Below are 12,420 nucleotides of genomic sequence, written 5' to 3'. Positions count from 1 at the left end.
ATTACTCTTGACCTTCGTGTATTAAAACACTGTTACAAATGTGAGTAATGGTATGGTGTAAAAGAATACTGATTCATCAACACAGCATTTTGTAGGATCATTACTAAGGAGATCATTTGCTTTTGTAATATATTATTCGACACTTGGATCCTTATGAGACTTAAATGCAGGGACAATGTGTTTTTCTTCATTTTTAACTATATTTCGTTAGCATTTATGTCTTTCACTACAGATACAGTGCTAGACCTATCATCAACACTGCTTGAACTAGAAATCGAACCAACAATATTTTTTGTGAAAAATTTGTCTACTCTGCCAAGCATTTTTAGAACATTAGCTTCTCATTCTCGCTTCCACTCACTAATTTCCGAAATGCCGCGCCACTTAATTTTGCACATTTCTTTTGTCACTCTTATTTATGTTACAAACACTTACGAAATTGTCAGCCAACACCAACTCAAAGGAAAAGAAGTATGTAAATAAAACGTATCAGTTCAAAATCTTACCACACGCCAGAGGAGCACCAAGCTTCTTACTTTAAACACAACAATGATCAGCTGACTTGCTTGGATTACTTGACCGAATTCTGCTATGAAATAAAATTGTTGAGACAAGAACGGCGATGCAGAATAGCATAATTTCAACGTCGCCTCTTTCTCTATTCCCAATTAACAGAACTTAACAGCTGACAGCATTCTCGAAATAATAACGTTTCAAAGCTAGTATTGTTGATTGTTGTCCTGATAACTTACTTTAAAATATTATTGAACAACTTCATAAATCTGATTCCAGACAGAAATTGATTGTTTGAGTATCCACACAGTCATCAAGTAAACTAATAATATTTCAAAGCTTGTTTGGTTGATCGTCGTTCTTACAACTTGGTTAAATTACCAAGTTGTTTCACGATATTAATAATTTTTGTCATTAGTAAGTGCAGTTATTTTAAAAAGTAAAACATTAAATATAGTGCACAGATACCATGCTGTATAGCTACCACCTTGTGAGCCTATATGTAAATTCACCTCTGACAACAGAAGTCTATAGTGACTTATCTGATGCTCGATGGGTGGTGCAGACATTGGACACAGTGGAAAGTCGAAGACTGGAAACAATCCTGTGTCCTACTCCAATATATCACGAGTTGCATCAGGAAGTCTGTCTGGAAACAGTTCTGCAAGCTGACTTGACTTCCACGTCGTGAACTGCATCAGAGAGCTTGCCTCTTTGCGGACTTAATTTCTGCTGCCCGGATGTACCTGATTTCCCTTCCAGTGTGTTGGGAACTGTATCAGGGAGTGTGTCTGCATGGTGGCTTGATATCTGCTGTTGCTGCTCAACTGTACCAGCCATTCATTGTCTACATCATGGAGCTGTTGAACTGAGGGACAAATAAAAGAAAACTGTGAAAAACACGTACATGCACATACACATAAACATAGTGAATAATAAAAAATGAAAGAAATGAATGGTTTCAAACTTGCAAGCAAGTGTGCGGGCCAGTTTCTTCTGCCTGCAGGTGGTAGATCTCTGATGACGCTTCATAATGATGATGGTCAACCTGCCACTATGGAGTACAGAGCAGAAGTGATAGTTTGTTTGATGGTTAGTAAGCCTGCATTGTGGTTGAATAGTAGGCAGTAGACGATCCAATCATATCCACTTGCATATCTAGAATACGGTGAACAAACACATGCCTCTATCAAGTACAGTATTTTAAGGGTTCACTTGTGGTGAACTTGTGTGACATGTACTCTACAATTTGGATCTCTATGGAGAGCTTCAATCTATGGTGGACACATCTTGACTGCTCTTCAATTATGTTGTCAAGTATTTGTTAGAAAACAAAGTCAGCGCTCCTAACTTCTGGTCAATGTTAAATACATTATGTGCTGTGGTGAGGTTACTGTTTTACGTGTTGACGGGCACTCTCGTCTAGCACTGGTGACTCTTTTTATTGTTGAAATGTCATGGATAAGAAGGGAAAAGAGTATTACCCTGGTAAAACATTGCTGCATCATCACGTAAGTTTTATGTTGCTGACAATCATTTTATAGTAGATGACGTGAACACACCACAATTTCGAAACTGTAATCGGATACGAATTTCGTAAACAGTTGCTGTTAACACCTTCGGAAACCCATAAAAGGGTTGTGTTAGACATAATTAATGTTGTATTTGGCGTCTAAGGTAGTAATTTCATCCTCTTAAGTTTGCAACTGTAGTGTTTGGTACTTGCTAGCTAGATGTATGTCTCAGAATGTTGGATTACATTAAATCACCATCGATATTTCCGCATTTTGTGTATTCTGCACCCTTGTGAGCGTATGTGTGATTCTCAAGAAAGACGAGGAAATGATCTACCACTTCCAAAACTTGCACTGTTCGTCAGAAATGAGTGTGTAATGTCAGCTTCCTTACCTTAACGTGATAATTCAACGGATAGTACTACCATATGCCTGAGCTACACCTGTTATGTGAGTCTGAAGCTATACAGTAAAATCGCCTGGGACTAAAATAATTTTCCAAGCTGGACACGTTTCCGGATTACACAAAACTCACTGGGTTACGTAAAATTTCTCAGGTATCATGCCAAAAGCACAGTAAAAATTTTTAATTATGCATGTACTGTATTTACGTACCTTCACTCCAGCACAGTAGATGTTCATTTACTGTATAGTGGACAATATAACACGGGACTATTACACTAATTGATAAATAACACGGCATTTCTATACTTTTGCTCGAACTTTAAATTCTTTTACTATTGTATGCACATATGTACATATTATTCCGCCGCGCGCTCTAGGGTGCCTTGTCACGGTACATGCGGCTCTCCCCATCGGAGTTTCGAGTCCTCCCTCGGGTATGGGTGTGTGTGTTGTCCATAGCGTAAGTTAGTTTAAGTTAGGCTAAGTAGTGTGTAGGCTTAGGGTCCGATGGCCTCAGCAGTTTGGTCCCATAAGACCTTACCACAAATTTCCAATTTTCCATATTATTCCCATGATTATTTGCTTTACATTTCACGTTTTTCGTCACATATCAACTAGGGAAACTTGTTTTAATTTCCTGTTCAAAATTGATTTTCTAGACAATTTTTTGCACCATACAATAGTTCCAACAAGATGTGAGAATTTGGTGTGCTGCAAATTGCATAACATCATTTATGGATGCCATGGATTCTTCATGTGTATTAATTTTTCTAGGGACATCATTTTGCACCTCTACTTCTTCCTTTGTTTCTTCTTCATCATCCTCTGTGTTCCGGGTTTCTATTAAATCTGTTGATGAAGTGAGAGTGAAGTGAGTTGACAGAAAGTCATATTTCGAATGCAATCATCTGCACTACATGAAATGTTTCGCATTTTTATTAATTCAGCAATTGCTGCTGCATTTCTTTGAACTTCGATGGCCACAGAAGCGTCTTGTTCTTGACACCCAAACTCCACTTTGTTGGAGCACTTGGTGACAGTTTCCAAACTCCACTTTGTTGAAGCACTTGGTGACAGTTTCGGGTTTTATTTCCTTTACTGCCACGCCAATCCAAGTTATTGCACCCAGGACAGAAACAGACAGTGCAAGAGCAAAGGCACTTTCGGCTTCTTCAACACTGAGAATAAGAGATTGCATCAGTAATCGCATATAATGTCTCCCCCCTGGCCCAGGAGTTGTGTGAGGCTGGCTGAACCTGGAGGGAACCAAGCCAATATCACGTTTGATAACGTTACTTTCGAGTGGCAGGTTTCATTGTCTAGGAAAAGGAGAACTTGCTGATTTCCTATGTTCATTTTGGCAAGGAAAGAGGACATCCACTCTTCCATAAGACCACGCACCATCCACGGCTTTTTATTGCTTCGCCATGTGACTGGAAGCTTACTGACATCTACGTTTTTGAAACAACGCGATTTTGCCTCCTTTGCAACCAGCAGGGGCTTCTGCATTTCATCTGACATGTTTCCACACAGCAGTACAGTGAGTCTTTCCTTGGACATTTTTCCGCCGGTGCACCTCGAATTGCTAGCGATTCTGAAGGCAGTGCGCGATAAAACAGTCCTGTTTCATCGGCACTGAACACCTCTTTCGGGTCATAATTCACAATTAAGTTGGACAATATTGTCTTCCGTTCTGTTGCTACACTTTCCTGCACATCCTTAGCTTCCCCACAAACTTCATTCCACACGATGTTGTGTCTAGCTTTGAAACTGTCCAGCCATACTGTAGATGCCTTAAACACCGTAATTCCTAGCTCTTTAGCGACTTTCAAAGCCTCACTCTGCAACATGGGTCCAGATAAAGGTGAGTATTTTGCCCGCGCACTCACGAACCATTCCCACACTATTTCGTTAATTTCTTCATTTCCGCTCTTCTTCGCATTTCTTTTCATCTGCCTGTTACCTTTCATCCATCCGTCCCGAATCTTATCGTCGTTTCTTAAAAGTCTCATAAATTGTATTTTACCGCATTTGAAACGCAACGTAACTGCACGCACAAAGAGTTTGTCTTTCTGACTCGCCTCGATTAAAAATGATTCAAAAATGGCTCTCAGCACTATGGGACTTAACATCTGAGGTCATCAGTCCCCTAGAACTTAGAACTACTTAAACCTAACTAACCTAAGGATATCACACACATCCATGCCCGAGGCAGGATTCGAACTTGCGACTGTAGCGGTCGCGCGGTTCCAGACTGAAATGTCTCGTACAGTGGTAGAAACTAAATTTCGCTAGCCCTTTATGGTCCGAAAAATAAGGTATCAAATTTGAAAAACGATAATACCAATTTTTTTTTCATCCATGCTCTTCTAATTGAAATCAGGCACAAACTTCATTATAACTTCTTGCCACGCATTCGTTTTCGTCACTTTCTTGCTTAGTCATCGCTTTTCACATCCCAAATAGCAGGGCGACTTTCTACTTCACTTACAAAATCTTCCGTGTTAATCAAATCTAAACTCATGACTACAATGTGTACAGTATAATGTACAATGAATGTTTCGCGTCACTGTCTCAAAAATGAATGCCTGTCGGCTGGCAAATCTGCAGCGCTGTGTCTGTGATCTGTGTTCCAGTGTGAACACTCCAATTCAAACTAATGCATGTCTGGCGGTGACTGCTGTAAACACAGTTACCTCGTCCGTCACATGTGGCGAGGGTGAGTCACTGTTGGGTCACAGTGGCTCGGTGAGGCAGTGTAGTGTCCCGGTGTGAATGCTCCAGTTCAAACGAATGAGCCTCTGTCGGTGATCGTCGCAGGTGACCGCCACCAGTGTCCCAGTGTGAAACGGGCCGCTACTAGTCAACTGAAACTGCCAGAAAATAATGATCTTGCCGGGTAAAACGGTTGTTTAAAGGAACAATATCCATCTCTTTCACTGCGCACATTGCAGCAGTGTTGGTAGATGCGAAATTATGTTCCTGTATGCACCGACGACAAACAGAGCGCTGACGAACGAACCGTTTCCTTTGATGTACTGTACCGACATTGAGCGTAACTTATTCGTTGTTGCACAGAGCGGCGCAGTTACAGGTCCACACCAGCAGGGCCGCGCTGCGGTGGACCTCTTTTCTTGGTTTGGCACCGCTTAACAGAGGTGTTAAAAGTAACGTCCTTCTATAAACGCGAATGACTAATGAAATGTATACAGTAGTACTGTATAGGCTTTTTACCGCATTATACTAGGAATTATGAGGTATGTTCTAAGATTTGCTTTCCGTCTCCGCGTTAGGCACGTTCCGCTTTATACAAAAAAATCAGCATATAAAAGTGCACTGAATGCGTCGAGACTGAAGTACGTGTACGGTTTGGGCAGATTTCTGAACAAATTATACACGTGCCGATTTGAGCAACTTTTACTGTAGTAGTAATGTAAATTGTACTGTGTAAAGCGTATCAAGTTTATTCATACAACCAAATGTCTACATCGCCAGTGCTAGTGGGCTGTTCAGCTTTGTAGAATGCCTTATGTCCTTTTGGAGACATAATGACGTCACTCTGGACACACACTGTTCATGACCAGGCCCTGCTGTACTACCTGCTTGCACGACACTCCAGAAGTTGTTTTGCTCTCTTCTTAGCTGATGTAAGATGGAGTAGGTTGGGTTGTGCGGGGATAAGAGACCAAACAGCGAGTTCATGGTCTCATCGGATTAGGGAAGGACGGGGAAGGAAGTCGGCTGTGCCCTTTCAAAGGAGCCATCCCAGCATTTACCTCGACCGATTTAGGGAAATCACGGAAAACCTAAATCAGGATGGCCAGACGCAGGATTGAACTGTCATCCTCCCGAATGCAAGTCCAGTGTGCTAACCACTGCGCCACCTCGCTCGGTGATGTAGGATGGGTGCTGTAGTGTACTACAGAGGGGACAGCATAGAAAACTCTAGTATCATCAATTCTGGACTCTGATTTTAATAAATTTCACCAGTACTGGCTACACATCGTGTTGAACTTGCCACCTTTTTTCTCAATATACTTTGCAGCAAATGTGCAATACTCACATTTTTGAACAGCCCTAGCGTTTTAACTTATGTCTAAATGAGCTGTGGTTGTAGTGACATCACAAACAATAAACACTCAAAGACGAAAAAAAAGATGCATCATCAAGGAATTATCTGAATGGGTCAGAAATCAGTAGATGTGATGCACACGCAACAGCACAAAAAGCAGACCAACTGTGAATTCCAATATGTAGGCTGCACCTGACTGTATGCAAGCAACAGGGCACAGCTGTGTCGCAGATCCTCTAAACTCTCTACAGTGTAATCGTTTGAATATACACAGTCTGTACCATAAGAGACTACCAGAGAACACCGCTATTTAGGGCATTCAATCCAACTGTAAACCAGTACCATAATACAGCAAATATTAGAAAACCCAACACATAATTAGAGATGAGACAATCCTTAACACTTGTAAATTAAACTTCATTACAGTAAATAACACTTCAGAAGTCTTATCCCACTCATTAAATGATGTAATGATTTGTTGTTCGCAGTCCAAATCTGAACCCTCTGATCTCCACTAGGCATAAAGAGACGTAAATATCGAAATGTTCACCACTATCAATTTACAAGACCGAATGTCGGAATCTGGAAATAAATGACGATATGTTTAGCACTGCACTGGGAACCCCATGAATCTTGTATTGCCCCTGAGAAGTGACCATGAAAGGTACCTGATAAAGTGGAAAGCACAAGTGTGAGACGCCTTCAAGTAAAGTTGTGGTGACGGATGGGGAATTGAATCCAGTACCTATATGAATTGTTAACTAAGCACAACCAAACGCCAGATATTAAATATAGTCACCAACAGTTATATTGGAACCTGAAATGATGATGCAAATTACGTTTGTCTGGCACAGATTCGAGCCAGCACCTCTCGCTGTTACCTTATAGCTACAAATAGATGTTGTTGTTGTTGTGCTCTTCAGTCCTGAGACTGGTTTGATACAGCTCTCCATGCTACTCTACCCTGTGCAAGCTTCTTCATCTCCCAGTACTTACTGCAACCTACATCCTTCTGAATCTGCTTAGTGTATTCATCTCCTGGTCTCCCTCTACGATTTTTACCCCCCACGCTCCCGTACTAAATTGGTGATCCCTTGATGCCTCAGAACATGTCCTACCAACCGATCCCGTCTTCTAGTCACGTTGTGCCACAAACTCCTCTTCTCCCCAATTCTATTCAATACCTCCTCATTAGTTATGTGATCTACCCATCTAATCTTCAGCATTCTTTGTAGCACCACATTTCAAAAGCTTCTATTCTCTTCTTGTCCAAACTATTTATCGCCCATGTTTCACTTTCATACATGGCTACCCACCATACATATACTTTCAGAAACGACTTCCTGACACTTAAATCTATACTCGATGTTAACAAATTTCTCTTCTTCAGAAACGCTTTCCTTGCCATTGCCAGTCTACATTTTATATCCTCTCTACTTCGACCATCATCAGTTATTTTGCTCCCCAAATAGCAAAACTCCTTTACTACTTTAAGTGTCTCATTTCCTAATCTAATTCCCTCAGCATCACCCGACTTAATTCGACTACATTCGATTATCCTCGTTTTGCTTTTGTTGATGTTCATCTTATACCCTCCTTTCAACACACTGTCCATTCCGTTCAACTGCTCTTCCAAGTCCTTCGCTGTCTCTGACAGAATTACAATGTCATCGGCGAACCTCAAAGTTTTTATTTCTTCTCCATGGATTTTAATACCTACACCGAACTTTTCTTTTGTTTCCTTTACTGCTTGCTCAATATACAGATTGAATAACATCGGGGAGAGGCTACAACCCTGTCTCACTCCCTTCCCAACCACTGCTTCCTTTTCGTGTCCCTCGACTCTTATAACCGCCATCTGGTTTCTGTACAAATTGTAAATAGCCTTTCGCTCCCTGTAGTTTACCCCTGCCACCTTCAGAATTTTAAAGAGAGTATTCCAGTCAACATTGTCAAAAGCATTCTCTGAGTCTACAAATGCTAGAAACGTAGGTTTGCCTTTCCATAATCTTTCTTCTAAGATAAGTCGTAAGGTCAGTATTGCCTCACGTGTTCCAACATTTCTACGGAATCCAAACTGATCTTCCCCGAGGTCGGTCTCCACCAGTTTTTCCATTCGTCTGTAAGGAATTCGTGTTAGTATTTTGCAGCTGTGACTTATTAAACTTATAGTTCGGTAATTTTCACATCTGTCAACACCTGCTTTCTTTGGGAATGGAATTATTATATTCTTCTTGAAGTCTGAGGGTATTTCGCCTGTCTCATACATCTTGGTCACCAGATGGTAGAGTTTTGTCAGGACTGGCTCTCGGAAGGCTGTCAGTAGTTCTAATGGAATATTGTCTACTCCCGGGGCCTTTTTTCGACTTAGGTCTGTCAGTGCTCTGTCAAACTCTTCACGGCCGGCCGCGGTGGTCTCGCGGTTCTAGGCGCGCAGTCCGAAACCGTGCGACTGCTACGGTCGCAGGTTCGAATCCTGCCTCGGGCATGGATTTGTGTGATGTCCTTAGGTTAGTTAGGTTTAAGTAGTTCTAAGTTCTAGGGGACTGATGACCACAGCAGTTGAGTCCCATAGTGCTCAGAGCCATTTGAACCATTTTTGAAACTCTTCACGCAGTATCGTATTTCCCATTTGGTCTTCATCTACATTATCTTCCATTTCCAAAATATTGTCCTCAAGTACATCTCCCTTGTAAAGACCCTCTATATACTCCTTCCACCTTTCTGCTTTCCCTTCTTTCCTTAGAACTGTGTTTCCTTCTGAGCTGTTGATATTCATACAAATGGTTCTCTTTTCTTAAAAGGTCTCTTTAACTTTCCTGTAGGCAGTATCTATCTTACCCCTAGTGAGATAAGCCTCTACATCCTTACATTTGTCCTCTAGCCATCCCTCCTTAGCAATTTTGCACTTCCTGTCTATCTCATTTTTGAGACGTTTGTATTCCTTTTTGCCTGCTTCATTTACTGCACTTTTATATTTTCTCCTTTCATCAATTAAATTCAATATTTCTTCTGTTACCCAAGGATTTCTACTAGCCCTCGTCTTTTTACCTATTTGATCCTCTGCTTGTAACCTCCCCCTCTCTTATCGACCTTAATGGCAGTGGAAAATTAAACCGCGTGTACCTAATGGAAATTTGGGAAAAGCAATCGTCACTGAAGTTAATTTGTCGGTAAAGAGGGAGGATAGGGTTACATCTTAATGAAAGGAAAAATGCAAATGAAACTGGTGGAAATTAATTTTGAGAAAAGGGTAAAATTAATAAAGAAAGTAAATGTGCGGTCGTTACGTTAACAATTAATTGGCGTTAATTAGATATTTGCGATTTGGGGGAAATTACGGTCGCCATTCCTATGGACAATTACTATAGTAACTGAAAAAGAAAGGTTATTACACATATAATTAGCACTAGAAGCGTGGCAACTGAAGGTTGACACGTGTAGTGTGAAAACTGAAAGTTTGTCAGAAGTAATAAATTTCGCTACACTCTGACTTAATTTACCAAAAGAATTAATAAAACCGAAATATTGAAAGTTAGTTTAGTGACTGAAATTAATAGTGAGCTTTGTTTCTGAAGCACATCGAAATTCAGCAAAATACGGTTAGTCTTGGGCTACCTCAACAATCATTTCAAAAGCTACTTGAATCTACTCAGTTTAGAAACAAGAGATTTAACTTTGAACTTGAATTAAATGATTCTGAACAATTAAAAATAGTAAAATTTAGTATGTACCAAGCTGAGCTGCAGTCACAGGTAAGCTAAAATACGGTAACAAAACTCGCACTCTTAATTTGTGCTTGTGTAATCTAAATATTGTAGCCAGCTATGAATACCTTAACTGAACTTTGAAATTAAAAGAAGTGAAATCGAATGATACTACTTTAATGCTAGCGTTTGAATTTCAACGACACTCGGGTTCATTCCGGAAAAGGAAGGGACCCTGCTTGGTAATGCAATTGGGACAATGAGCAACAAAGGTTCATGCTACGTTGCTGTAATTTAGTGAGAAAAATTTAACTGTTTGAAAAGCTGAGGTCTGCCATACAGTTCTAAAACTTTACGTGCTACCAGTCTTCCTTGTTGGTTGATTGAAGGTTTGAAGTCGTCGATCGAGGAGGTGGCGACAGTCACTCATTGTCGGCCGTCGCTGTTGCAGAAGCTGGATGTTGGCGCGCCTTCTTCTCGACACGGTCTCCAGCCGAAACGGGCTCTTGATGTGTGCCAGCTAACGCTCCCGTCCGCGACACCGTGTCAGAAACTATCATAGCAAGCCGAGCGCAATTACATGCTGCCAAACCCCGAAAGCGCGAAAGCGCGGCAACTCGCGGTAGCGTCACACAACACACCTGCTCCACTGCCCTCCTCCAGCCAGACCCCTCTGCCCGCGCTACACGCGGCCGAGTTCACACTACCAAAGGTCCTAAACACTTTGGTTCTCCAGACGACCTATCAATGTATTCGTTCGATAGCATAGTTTTCCCTAGGCTTGACCCAGCGTAAAAGTACAAATAATATTTACAACACAAACAAATTATACATCGACATAAATGCATAGTAAATAAAACAGTAAAACAATTACAATACATATCTTCAGGTAACAAAATAAGGAAAAAATTTATAATACAATAGGTGAAAATAGGAGGATATGCATTTGCGGCGTTACACGTGCCCCACATTGTCTGAGGATGTTCGTGTAACCTAAACAGACTCAGAAAATGTCCCAGAAAGGAAAAAAAAAAAAAAAACTGCGGAAATGCATATGCTCAAAACATCAAGAAAATTTACCATTACGCTAATTATCCATAAACCAATTTTTAGACCATAATAATTGAATGGAGACACTCCTAATCCTGCCTCGGGCATGGATGTTTGTGATGTCCTTATGTTAGTTAGGTTTAACTAGTTCTAAGTTCTAGGGGACTAATGACCTCAGCAGTTGAGTCCCATAGTGCTCAGAGCCATTTGAACCATTTTGAACACTCCTAATCTTATTCCATTCTGTCATCTTACACAAAAGAAAACAGGTTGACAACATATTAAAATTCATAGAAAACATAGAAAATGGTTTAGCTATTGTAAAATCGTCAAAATTCCTAACAGTACCAAGAAATGGAATTTTATTTACAAAATTAACCAGAGTACATGGTCATAAAAAACAGATATATCAAAATACGCAAATTAATAATTAATTACATAGAATACACATTTCATATAACCTTTGCATAATTGATATTCTCGTCATGAGAGTCCACTTAACGCTAAACAAGAAAATAATATGCAGCAGATCGACAGAAACATAAATATTAACAGCAGAATCCTTTCATATCAGCCGTCCAGGAAGAAAAACAACTCCGCCTTCCGTACCCGCAAGTACAAAGAATGCCGACCGGCACAAGAGCCGACAGGGTCTACTCCCCGCCAGTACTGTTGCGCCCGCCTGTGCGGCACGCTTGGTCTCACTCGCCTGTGTAACGGCATTTCCAGAACGTCCGTTTCACTGAATTCTTTCGGAAAAACTCACTCCCGAGTAATCTCAAGGAGTCCATTAGCACTATCACAGTGGATAACTCAACACTGTCCATCATCACACGCATGTACTAGCCTGAAATTTAACACAGCGTCTAAGTACATCGGCAATGACTAGTAAAACACACATTCATGAAATCTTACAGCTAGTTACAAAATCATATTTACATTCCTTGATCTACTGTGACGCAGCTGAAAACTTAAACTAGCAGCTTGGATTTTTCGATTGATTAACAATCAGTTACTCTTAAATCATTTACTCAAAATTAATTACTTATTAATTACAACTTCTTTAATGTCCTCTTTGTCAGGCAAAAGCATGGCAATCTAGCAAATCCTTAAAATTTACACTATATTTACATACTGTACAAATTACCCATTCTGTGGT

The sequence above is a fragment of the Schistocerca nitens genome, chromosome 1, assembly GCF_023898315.1.
Source record: "Schistocerca nitens isolate TAMUIC-IGC-003100 chromosome 1, iqSchNite1.1, whole genome shotgun sequence".
Lineage (NCBI taxonomy): Eukaryota > Metazoa > Arthropoda > Insecta > Orthoptera > Acrididae > Schistocerca > Schistocerca nitens.
Note: the sequence above shows the minus strand (reverse complement) of the source record.